This window comes from Puma concolor, chromosome B3 (assembly GCF_028749965.1).
Source record: "Puma concolor isolate L17-30 chromosome B3, mPumCon1.1.hap2, whole genome shotgun sequence".
Classification (NCBI taxonomy): Eukaryota; Metazoa; Chordata; class Mammalia; order Carnivora; family Felidae; genus Puma; species Puma concolor.
In genome coordinates this window covers 83,015,489-83,028,670 of record NC_141672.1, presented here as the reverse complement: position 1 = coordinate 83,028,670, position 13,182 = coordinate 83,015,489, and the positions used below count along the sequence as shown (strand labels likewise).

Genomic DNA, 13,182 nt, shown 5'->3' with positions numbered 1-13,182 from the left:
ACCCTCTGTGTGGAATGCTCAGTCCCAGAGTTTTACAGAAAAATCTCCTTTTCCTCATTTAGGCCTTTGCTGTAGGTCACCTTCTCTGGGCACATAATCTCAAGTGCCCTTTCTCGCAACCATATTGCTGTCACATCTCCCTTTTCTTTTTCCCCTGGCACTTATCACTATTGAAAATTGATATATTCATTTATTGATTTACTTATTTTCTGTCTCTTCATTTTCTTATGTGCCATCGTGCAAATACTGACCAGTGGATAAGATAATGACCAATGTGATCTGAGAAATTTAAAAGTAGTGAACTTAATCAAAAAATCACCTGGCTGTTTTTTTGTTTGTTTGTTTGTTTTTTTTAACTCTTCAGTCATATAGTATACTAATTTCCAAATGCCATGCCTAGGCAATTGCAAAAGGGCATATCATACTTCAACTACTGAATGCTCTCTGTGATTATGGTGCCTATACTATAATCATATGTTGCTGACAAATTGAAACCAAACATCTGGAGAGTGAGTATGTCCCTTGGAAGTACTTAAGACATAACAGATCAATATATTTGGAGAGAGACATGTGAAAGTCAGTGTGTAATTTGTAGTAAATGATTGTAGACACTCATCGATGGTACTTAAGGATCTCTGCTGGTATTGATCACATATTGCTATTAGGGAAAATAATGTGTGCTCTTAAATTGTGTATTTATGTACAAATCATTTATATATATGGTAAAATGGTGAACGATATCAGTAAAATATATTAAGTATTAGTAAAATTAAGTTTTTCTCTTTTGAGATTAAAAAGTAGAGGCTCCGATGTACTTCCCCATCTGGGATGAATGTGTCCCGCTCATGAGTCTACTGGCTGGATCACGGACCATGAAGTGTGTCCATAGCAAGGCTCTGCTGTCACTGATCAATCTTCCATCAATATACTTTTTGAGGGGAACGACCAATTCAGTTGCTGCTGTTTCTCCTTGAAACGCACAGAGAGCCCTCTACGGTCACAGATATGATCTACTCGTTTCTGTTGAATCAAGTTATTAATATTCTAGAGTTAATTTTCCTTCACATCCTTCCTGGCAGATAAAAAAAAAAAAGCAGAGTTTATTATAAGTCAAAAGAGACTTTCCTCTCCAGTATGACACTATGAAAAGATTTCATACAGTCTATCAGTGATTCAGTTGTACTCTCACTAATTCAGCTCATACTTGACCCTACTTATAATTCATGTAGAGAAATTTAAGCTAATGCCTTTCAGAATGAGAGGATTTTGTATTAAGAGATTAGTTGAAAGCAGAATATATACAAGTTTTGCCCGTTGTTTATAAATGTATTCTAGTAAATAGGATTAGCTTTTCTTAAGAACTAAAGATATGTAGAGGGCATTTTTATTGAATTCTAGTGTACTGTAAGTTGCTAAAGTTTGGTGAAAGTCAAGGTGTTCGGGATGTTTGAGAGAGCAGCAGTCATTTGCTCGATGCACTGATTTTCTAGTAACGGTTTGTTTTGTTTTGGTCTTTAAAAATTGAGAGAAAAATTAGATTCTTCACCTCATAGCATTTGAATTATTCCTCTGTAACCTGATTGCCTGAATAGTTTCCACCAAATTGAAAATTTTCTTTGCCCGGGAGCTTTTGTCTAAGAGTCAGGTCATGCCAAGTCAGTCAAGCCAAGCCATGTCAAGTGCATGAAGAGAGGAAAAAGCAAACTGCCTTTGTGGGAGGCCAGGTCTATTCTTGGCTTTGTCTCCAATTAACATGTCACTTTACTGCACTAGTATGGCTGTTTTCTTATCTATTGAATGGACACAGTGATTCCTGTTCTCCTACACATTTTTAGGAGGTGCCTTAGCTCCATAGGAAGTTGTATGGAAATGACTATATAAGTAAAGACATTTTGCCATAGAAGTTGCTCATGTTTGAACTATTACTATGCAAATTAATCTCTCATTTTTAAAGCCCATTTTATCTACTGTTATTTATGTTTGTTTATTTTGGGGAGAGAGAGAGAGTGCACCCATGAGCATGTGGGGGGAGGGGCAGACAGAGGGGAAGAGAATCCCAAGCAGGCTCCATGCCATCAGCGCAGAACCCATTGTGGGCCTCAATCCCATGCACCATGAGATCCTAACCTGAGCCGAAATCAAGAGTTGGAAGCTTAACCGACTGAGCCACCCAGATGCTCCTATCTACTGCTATTTTTATCCCTATTTTCAAATAAACCTTTCACAGTTAGTCTTAGATTTACAGACAAGTTGTGAAGATAGCACTGAATTCCCATATACCCCACCATCCAGTTTAATCTTTTATCAACATTTAAGGTTAGAATTTCATCCATTTCTTTTTAGTCACTAAAAATAAATCTGTATGCTCAAGGTCTAAAAAAACAAATGTGGAATACCCTACTTGCTTTTCTGTGATCTTAGCTTTCCCTCCCCTTGCAATGGCAAACAGTGTATTTGCTGTACACAGATATATCAGTCATATTTTTGACTTCAAATAACAGAAAAGTCTGACTCAACTGGCTTCAAAAGTACAGGAAATTTGTTAGCTGAGATAACAGGAAGTGTGGAGGTAGGGCCGTTCTAAGACCGATTCAGGAATTCAGTGATGTCACCAGAGCTCGATTTTTTCCATTTTTCTGCCTCATCAGTCTCCGTGGGTTGGCTTGTCTGCAGTCTAGCACTGCTCCTGGTTGCCAGATGGCTATAGTAGTTTGTGCATCTCAACCAGAGATAACCACAACCAGTGGAAGAGGGAAGGTTTCTTCTTTTCTAATTCTTGATCAGCAAGGAAGACCTTTTCCCCAAGCTCTTCGGCAGACTTTCTCTTCATCTTCTTTGGTTCAACTGCATCATATACCCGTGACTACACCAGTCACTGGTCAGAGAACGGGGAGGGAGGGGATGCCATAAATGGCTTAGAGTAATCACGATGTGTCTCTTGGGGCTGAGACTAGGGTTCTCCTCTCCTGAGGAAGTATATGGCTATCTACAGGACAGTGGACACCTGAACAAAAGTAACATTGGGGTAGAAAGGACTTGTATGGTGGTGCTGGCATATGATTGTTGGGTAAGCAATTAACAAAGCCAACTACTTGCATAATCATGGTGACTGGAAGAAATTTAAATGATAAAATAACACTATGTGCTTATTATATACCAGGTATTATTATAAGATAGAAAATCATTAAGTCATTTTCTAATGTCCTTTAAGGTAACAAAGATTTGGGGATCCAGTATGGGTACGAGGGTCCTTTAAAATTTGCATAGCTGACCATTTTACAGATTCTGAGATACTATATGCACCCCCAAATATTTGTTGAGGTATGTTGAATGAATACTTTGCGTAGATCTATGAAGCAAGATCTATTTTTGCTTCTTTTTGCTTGAATGTGATTTACTCTTCTAAATTTTGACTTATAACAATACTACACGTGATCTTAGCCCAAAGGCCGAGAAGCGATTGACTTACAACAATATATACATACTTCAAGTAGAGTTAGTATTGATAAGATACTTAATATTTTGTAGTTAGTAAGTTGAATCAGGAAGAAGCTTAACTTACCAACTTTCAGAATGTTACAAACATTTGGAGAACAAGCTCATTTCAAATTATTATCTGTTTTAAAAAATTATTTGTTTTAAAATTTTTTTTAATGTTTATTGATTTTTGAGAGAGAGCGAGCGAGCGCATGAGTGGGGGAGGGGCAGAGAGAGAGGGAGACACAGAATCCAAAGCAGGCTCCTGGCTCTGAGCTGTCAATGCAGAACCTGACGCAGGGCTTGAACTCGATAACTGTGAGATCATGACCTGAGCTGAAGTTGGACACTTAACCAACAGAGCCACCCAGGCACCCCTGCTTTTTTGTTGTTTATTGAGGTGTAATTTACAAAGAGCAAAAGACCAAAAGATTCTCTTTTTGGGTGTACAGTTCTACGAATTTGACAAATTGATACTGTGTACAACCACCACAATTAATGCAAGGAAGATTTCCAACATCCTAGAAAGCTCTCTCATGCTCCCTTTAGTAGCCAATTTCCTCCCCTCTACCCTAATTGCCCCAGGCAGATTACTGATTTCTGTCCCTAGAGTTTTGCCTTTCCCAGAATATTATATAAATGGAGTCATAGAGTATACCATCTTTTAGATCTGGCTTCTTTCACTTAACAGAATTCTCTCCAGATTTATCCATGTTGTGGTGTGCATCTGTAGTGGGATCCTTTTTATTGGTGAGTAGTATTCCACTGGATGGACGTACCACAGTTTATCCATTTCTAAGCTGTTGACATTTGGTTTGTTGCTAGATTTTGGCAACTATGAATTACATTGCTACAAATGATCGTAAAGAGGTTTCTGTGAAAACACAGGTCTTCATTTCTCTTGGGTAAATGTCTAGGAGTAGAATTGCTGAGTTATGTGGTATGCACTTAATTTTTCAAGAAATTGCCAAATTATTCAGCCAAAGGCTATAACGTTTTGCACTCCCACCAGCAACGTAGGAGCGTTTCAGTTACTCCACATCATCCCTCTGTATTTAGTAATGTCAATTTTTTGGAGCTATTCTATTAGGTGTATAGTGGTGTTTCGTATGATTTTCATTTGTGTTTTCCTAATGAGTGTGGCCAAATATCCCTTCATGTACTTTTACAGCACATCTCTTCATTCATTAAATGACTGCTCAAATCTTTCCCCAATTATTTTTTCAAATAAATAACTTAATAAACTTATTTGAGAGAGAGAGAGAGAGCACACACACACAAGTGCAGTGGAGGGGCAGAGAGAGAGAGAGAGAGAGAGAATCCTAAGCAAGCTCTGCAATGCCTGCACAGAGCCTTATAGGGGGCTTGAACATACAAACCTCGAGATCATGACCTGAACCAAAACCAAGAGTCGGACCCTTAACCAATTGAACCACCCAGGTGCCCCCTTTTCCGAATTTTTTATTGAATTCTTTGTTTTCTTAGTATTGAGTTTTCAGAGTTTTCAAATATTGTGGATACAAGTTCTTGTCAGATAGGATTAGAAAGTATCTTATTCTAGCCTGTAGCTTATGATTTCATTTTCTTACCCCTGTCTTTAGAAGATAAATTTATTTTTAAGATTCAAATTTTTCTATTCAAATGTTCTAGGTCTAGGGAAAATAAAACCAATTTTTTCTTTTGAAAACTCAAAAGACTATGATAATTTTCACAATAGATTTTTCCCTGATATCCTGAAGAAAATGTGAAGCAACAATATAAGACTTTCTAAAATACTAAAATTATGAGCTATTTTATTCCTAAAATTCATAATTATTTATCTTTGTCCTGTAGGTTTGCAGCATGATTATTACGTGTAATAGAAAATTAAGCTGTAGAACAATGTTCATGAATTTTTCTATTTTATGATTTTTTTTTTTTTTTTACTGCACGGAATTATATATATATATATATATTTTTAAATTTACATCCAAATTAGTTAACGTACAGTGCAACAATGATTTCAGGAGTAGGTTCCTGAGTGCCCCTTACCCATTTAGCCCATCCCCCCTCCCACACCCCCTCCAGTAACTCTCAGTTTGCTCTCCATATTTATGAGTCTCTTAAAAATATGAAAGCTTCATGAATTTGCACATCATCCTTGCACGGGAGCCATGCTAATCTTCTCTGCATTGTTCCCATTTTAGTATATGTGCTACCAAAGCAAGCATGTTCATGAACTTTTTCTTCTGGCTCATTATAACACCATTATGTCAGATGACTCCCCCCTCCACCACAAATTACCAATTACTGGAATAGTGTCATATTAATTAAATGCAATACTAAGCCAATGCTCTTGTTATACAACTTTGGAGATTTGGTCTACCTGTTGAGATAGGCTAGCCCCCAAATCTCAGTGACTGAACCTGAGTGTTTATTTGATTTCTGGCTCTTCTTGAGTGGTGGTGGTTGTGTGTGGGTAGGTTGCTCCACTTAGTCTCTCAGAGCCCTTGGCGGTGGAGCCTCAACCTCTGGAACTTTGGTTGGGTTGGACAGCCGCATAAGAGGGGGAATGGAGCATCCTTCTGGGCTTTTCTCTGACAGCTCATCTGCTCACCTTTCCTCAGCCAGGATTGGTAGCATCGCCCTGTGAAATCGTGAGGAGGCTGGAAAGTGTAGTCTGCTGTGCATTCGAGAAGTGAAGGGGAATCCAATAGGGGTGAGCACTAATAGTATTTATCCCATATTCTAAAAGAACATAAAAGATAAATTATAACCATGTTATTTAAATTAGACCTTCTGAGACCATTTTATTACTTACTGGCTGGGAAACTGGGATGAGTTACTTAACCTCTGTGAGCCTCAATGACCCCATTTGGAGAAGGGGTAATAGTGATGGTTAACATTTATTGTGTGTATACTAGGAGCCAGGTCCTGTTAGAAGTACTCAACGTATAGGACACGCTTTAATCTTTGCAACTCATAAGCAGCAAGAACGTATCGTCCTTGTTATAGATAAGGCAGTCGGGGCCGAGAAGCCTGAGTAACTGGTTGACCCAGATGGTTTGTGAGAGTTGGTTCTAGGATTGGAAGCCAGGCATCTGGCCCCAGCACTGGGGGCCTCGTGACTAGTCCCCATTTCTTCTTTTGTAGTCATCATACCTGTTTGAATTAGGTGACTGTTAAATGCCCAGCGTACTAGGTGCAGTGCTGGCCATTGTAACAGTGTAGATGTGGTGGCAAAGATAGGGAAATTTACCTAATGTATTCATTTGAATATTTCAGTAAAAACGGTGGTTGGGTGGGGTCGGGGAGCAGAGGAGGTGCTCAATATTAATAGTGACGTTCATGGAGGTGTCAGTTCTAGCTTGGACACTGGACAGGTATTCACAGAGGTCTACAATATGGTCTTTGGTGGAGGTGCTGCCTTATACATTTCTGCATCTGTCCCCTCTGAGCAGAAGTAGCTTCTATCCTGGCCCTCTTAGAGTTCTATGCAGCGTAGGGCTCAGTGTTTCTGGGTATGTCTTCAGCAATCAGTAACTTTGTTAGACATTTTGACCAAATTTCTCTGGCAGCACATACAAGAAATCACTCAGAACCCTATGCTAAGAATTCAAAAGATACCCTTGTCAGTTAGGGATACTTTGGGATCAAGTAACAGAACACCTAAAAGGTGATGGTTGAAATAAGAAGAGTCTGGCAAGTGCCGACCTGGGCTCAGTAGCTCCTTTCCTTCTGGCTCTGGTAGTTTGTCTTCTCCTTATGGTCACAAGATGGCTACTGTAGCTCCACCCATCGCATCCTTACATCAAAGGCAAAAGGATGGCAGAAGAGGGGGTTTGCTTCCATCAGGGGAGAAAAATTTCCTCTTAAACTTCACCATAGGTGTTTCCTTGCTGCTCACTGGCTGCAGTGGTTCTGCGTGCTCATGACTGGACCAGTCCACCTGCACTGTGATAAAGCATCTTCCTCCAATTCTTGGTCAAGATTGTACTGTTAGGAAGGATAAATGAGTGTGTGTGTGTGTGTGTACAATCAATTTTGTTTGCCACATATACATATGCTTTCTTACCCCATAAACTCTTTCCTATAGGCATCCAGGAACAGATCACTCCCTATATGAATTTTTATCCTGAGGGCCTGTTAGCCTCTCTGGAACTGACCCCAGGGCCCCCACGAGGGTGGCAATATTGACTCCCTCTCTAGATGGGGGGAGGGCAGATCAGGCTGTCTCTGGTCAGACTCCAATTTCAGCATATGGGGAGTTAATGGTTTCCAAAGTAGTTAAGATGCCCTTCCTCATCACATCTCCAGCTATAGCAACAAAATGCTTCTGTGCCAGTTAGAATAAATGAACCCACTATGCTGGGGACTCTGTAATTTGACTCCACTGAGCTGCAAACTCAGATCCTCTTTAGGTAGAGATTAGATCAAGCATTTCAGGACAGTTTTTATCAGGCCTCATGTTTTTAATGAGATATGACACCAGGTTGAGTCTGATGCATATTCAGTTGAATATTTCAAATTTAGTTAATGAAAGCATCTGGACTATCTTTAGATCATACAGGCTGCCATGCTAAAAGGGGCTCATTATAAAGTCATCATAAGAGCGGTTTATTTTGTTCTGTTGAACTTTCACTATTTATGAGTAAAAAGGGATAGTTTTTTCGATTCTCCCTTTCAGAATTTCTACAACACATGGGAAAGACCAGGGGCTAGCGGGGGTTCCACGAAACTTGCCATGTCTACTGTCAGATTCCTTTTAGTTCTTACTCCATAGAGGGGGCTAGGGGTGTGGAGGGAGCAGAATGGGGAGCCTACCAATGCCAAGTTTGATATGGTTGTCTTCCGGTGTTCCGTCAGGTACTACTAACTACAAAAAGACGATCTCAGGGTGTCGATCACAGATCAGTCTGGGCAACAGACACCACAGTTTCATTTTCAGGATTAGGTACACATACATCTTAGTATTTACTTTTTGTTTTTCAGCTTTCTGAAAACAAATAGCATAGAGAGAAATCCTTCTCTTTAGAAAACAACATTTTGCCAAGTTTTCTCTATTGTTACAAAAAAAAAAAAAAAAAAAAAAAAAAGGCAACTTTGGGTACCTGGCTAAGTTGTTAAGCATCTGACTTCGGCTCAGGCCATGATCTCATGGTTCATGAGTTCGAGTCCCACTTCGGGTGAACATGGGCCCCACCTCTTTCTTTGTCTCTCTCTCCCCCCACCCCTTCCACTCCCCCTAGCTCACTTGTGCCCTCTCAAAAAAAAAAAAAAAAAAAAAGCAATAAGCAACTTCTACAAGGAGCATAGTTCAATTAGTTAACTCCCCTGTTACTGGGCATAAAAGCACTTACCTAACCTGGCCAGGGGTATAGCAGAGTAGTTAATTGTTTGCCAAATGCTGTCAAGCTCCCAGGTGAGAGCCACACTTTCCATGCCCAGCATTACTGTTGCAGTATTTCCCTGCCCCCAAAGAGAATCTGCTCCAGAATCTGCCTCCAATGTGTAGGGATACTGGCCTGTGTTTTGAGAGGGGAGCATCAGAAGTTGCTGAATTTTTAAAGTACTGTTCAGCTTGCCTGTGATCTAATAAGGTTTATTTAATATTTTTTTAACGTTTATTTATTTTTGAGACAGACAGACTGTGAGCCGGGGTGGGGCAGAGAGAGAGGGAGACAGAATGCGAAGCAGGCTCCATGCTGAGCTGCTAGCAGAGACCGACACGAGGCTGGAACCCAGGAACCGTGAGATCATGACCTGAGCCTAAGTCAGACAGACACTTAACCGACTGAGCCGCCCAGGCGCCCCAGATGAGGTTTATTTTTAAAGGCGGGGGTGCTGGCAAAAATCATGTCTTTTCAAAAGCCCTAAATAGTGTCGCAAACATCGGTCAGAAGAAGAATAAGGGCACAAACTAGTAATTTCCCCAAATTCCTTTTGCTTTGCCTTTTTTGTTTGTTTCTTTAAAGATCAAATTCGAACATCGTTTTATGCTTTCTTTCAATGAATTAACAGTGGCCCGGAGAAAGTATTTCAATCCTGTTCAAGACACTTTTTCTATGTAACAAACCCACGCACCTTTCAGGGCTCAGCAGGTGTGCAGTGGACTTGGGCCGTCAGTCAGCCGGGTATGTGCCAGCCGCGTTCTGTGCTGCCCTGCTGCCCAAGTTGTATTTATGGCAGAGGCTATGGTCACTATTGAAACCAACACGGGCTCATTGCCTCGGAGCTCCTCCTCCAGAGCAAAAGAATGGTAAACTAGACATCTGTCTGTGAAAACAATCAACTGAGCATATGCCCACAGTCAAAGGAGGGTCTTGTTCCGCCGGTCTCTTAACTTTTGGAAAAATGGCTTTTTCTAAATGAGTTTTCGAAAAGCAGTCATAAGCCAAGCTATCCACATTATACTGATTTCTAAATTAGCACAGAAAATGCACATTTTTAATGGTGTAGATCATTATTAAATGGATCCTTCTATGATAGTAATATTAATTATATAATGTATAATAGAATTATAATATATGATACAAGTTTTATTAGAGCTATGATTTATGGTGCATTAAGTACTAATCTTGTTTAATCCTCATAGTAGTCCTAGGTGGTAGGTATTATTTCAGTTGGGCAAATGAAGAAACTGAAGGTTTTGGAGAGTTTGCTTTTCTGTAAGTGGATAAGCAGGGATTCCAGTCTGTGGTCAAAGCCTGTGTGAGTCACCAGGCTCTACTGGGTCCAGGTCGAGATTATATGCTAACCATTTTTGGTGATGATCAGAAAAGTTCATGAATTGTTATTGGCTTAAATATTATCCTTACATGAGGAGAAGATGGTACACCTAACATCTGTGGACTGTTTTCAACGGAAGGAAAATCCAGTGAACATACAAATTGGCCAGGGACTAAAGAAGTCTTAAAAATGTTTCCAAATTCATTCTTAGTGGCACATTCTTAAACTAAGTGGCGATGTATAGAAACTGACTGCCAGCAAACAATAAGAATTTTAGGTTACTAAAGTCAAAGTAAAATTAGGGCAGGAGGGCAGGGCAAAAACAGCTAAGGTTCAGAACGCTCATTTGAAAATACACAGCAACCCTTTACTTTGTAAATAATAAACCTAAGGTATTGGAAATTCCTTCCAGGATAGATTATCAACCCTGTGGTGGAAAGGACAGTGGACAGGAGACTACGAGCTACGGATTCTGGTCCTGCCCCTAATTAGTTAGCTATGTGACCTTGGACAAGTCACTTGTCCTCCTGCACAATGAAACCTCTGGTCCCTTCAATTCTCAAATTCTGAGTCTAGGAGTAAACTTGTCTCCTCTTTGCTAATGGCTCAGTTTTACTTTCTGCACACCTCTTAAGACATCATCAGGGAGCAGAGGGGAAATGCAATTCCATTTTCACATGAGTTTCTTTGCTAAATCCACGCCCCCATTCTGCTGTTTTTAACCCCTCTGTCATGGCAAAAATACTTTCAAGGATGGGAGGGGAGCAAGGAAGATGAAAATAATTTGCCAAAAGACTGAGTTTTACATTTACATGCGAAGCATTCATGTACACTTTGCAGTCTCTTTCATTCTTCTGCTTTTCGATTATCCCGTTATGTTGATTACCTTTTTCATTTATTGCAAAACGCTTCTTAAAAAATATTAATTTTGAAAATCAAGATGCGTATTTCTATTCAAATTAACAAACAAAGTATTTTTCGGCTTTTACCTACTAATCTGTCACGTGCAATGGTCATTATTTAAGCTGCTAGAATAAACTGACACAATTAAAAGGTTTTAGGAAAATCATTTATGGCTTAATGGTAAGTATATTAACCGAAGGTACATTACTGGGTAAAGCATACCCATCTCCTTTATCCTGGAAACTATTTTAACATTTCTTTTGGGGAGCATGTTTTAAAACAAATATTACAAATACACAATCACTACCTTATAGAAATGCATTGTACTATGTAGTAAATTGATACCCAGATGATATAAAGACCATGAAAGAGAAGGCAGGCACATTCTGCAGCTGACCTTGAAACCCCCGCCTGGTTTTACTGAAAGCAAAAGAAAACGCCCAAGGAGCATGTAAAACTATCTAATAGAATATATCCTCAAATCTGGAGATCCTTAGGCAGACCAAATGCACAGGGACCCTGCGTTTTTCATCAATAATGTCACTTACCTTTCACACCTTACTGAAACAAACAACTATCCATGGCCTTCTACTGTTTATCTTGAGTTTTTAAGTCATTTTTCTATTGACATATTTAGCTTATATAAATTACTGAACAGACTTGAGCCACCGATAGTTCACTTGGTGTCATAGACCCAGTGGAAAGGAATACTGCTTGTTTTATTGCTCAGACTGATGAACAAGATTATGAGTTCTTTTCCAAATGCTTTGAATTTATTTATACTTGCACTAAATATGAATGGCCTAGGGCAGATATTGGAAATATGTGGCATTTATGTGATCACTACCCACTTCAAAAGCTAGTGCGCATAACTGATCATACCCTTATTTCCTGATGAGCTGAACTGGGTTCTCAGAACCCTTCTTAGCAAACACAGCCAGCATAAACAGTGAACTAGTTGCTGTCCAGATTCTAGAATTAAAATAGCTTATTAAAAGCCTCAAAGGTTTGTTTCTTTCCTAATTACACTGTGACTGACTTTTCTGAACATTTCAAGCCTTTTTCATTTTGATAAGTAATGAATTTTTTTTTTTTAAAAGAAGGACCTTTTATTGGGTCTTTTAAAATTCCCCACAGTACTGAAACACTTTTAAATATACATTAGAGACTCAAATATTTGTTTTGAATAGCCTAAATGCTAGAAATAGATGACAGTTATCACATAGAAACAGAGGAATATCACAGAGGTAACTGGGTGTCTGTTCTCTCCAGATACTCATGGAAGGAACCGTGCACCAGTTTTTGGCCCTAACACATTAAGTCCTGGGAAACTGGCAAAGAAATGTGAAGTTCCAATTCCTTTGGTATTGTAAGTTCCCAAAATATGAGGAAATGTGTCAAATGTCTATGGCTTTCAAATTATAATATACTCTGACTTAATGACTAAGAGCAATGCCCACTGAGCAGTTCACGGACAGTGTCTCTTCCAAGTCAGATCCTGTTGGCAAATGACCAAAGAACCCTTCTTTCCTGATCCAGTCAGCCACTCCTATGGCCCGGAAGCACTTTGCCCATGAACTCAGTATTATAAAAGTGAGCGGTTAGAAGTACCATTTGCAGCTAATCTAAGAATTCCACTGAATATCCAAAAATTTGTGTTGGAAACACATTGGCACTTTGACTTGATTTCAGTGGAAACTATTTTTTTTAAATTTTTTCAATGTTTATTTTTGAGAGAGAGCAAGAGCAGGAGGGGCAAAGAGAGAGAAAGAGAGGAGAGAGAAGAAGAGAGAGACAAAGACAGAGGGAAGGAGACAGAGAGGGAGGGAGGGAGGGAGAGAGAGAGAGAGGTGGAGACACAGAATCTGAAGCAGGCTCCAGGCTGAGTTGTCAGCACAGAGCCAGATGCAGGGCTCAAACCCACAGAACGCGAGATCATGACCTGAGCTGAAGTTGGATGCTTAACCAACTGAGCCACCCAGGCACCCCCCCCAAAGGAAACTGTTTCTTAAATTTTGAATAGAAATGTAAAGATAAAAATGCCTTAAGCCTAATTTTTTAAAAAGAGAAACAAAGTTAAGAATTTTAAGTGTT

General features: G+C 39.6%; 1 protein-coding gene and 1 non-coding gene across 5 annotated transcripts in view; both read right to left on the bottom strand.

Annotated features, from left to right (window-relative positions):
• Positions 1-13,182, bottom strand: part of CDIN1 (CDAN1 interacting nuclease 1) — a 284,310-nt gene that overhangs the window by 49,570 nt on the left and 221,558 nt on the right. The gene's annotated exons all lie outside the window — the stretch shown is intronic.
• On the bottom strand, positions 5,581-5,687 carry LOC112856565 (U6 spliceosomal RNA). The gene has a single exon (XR_015253078.1). It is a non-coding gene; the product is annotated as a U6 spliceosomal RNA (small nuclear RNA).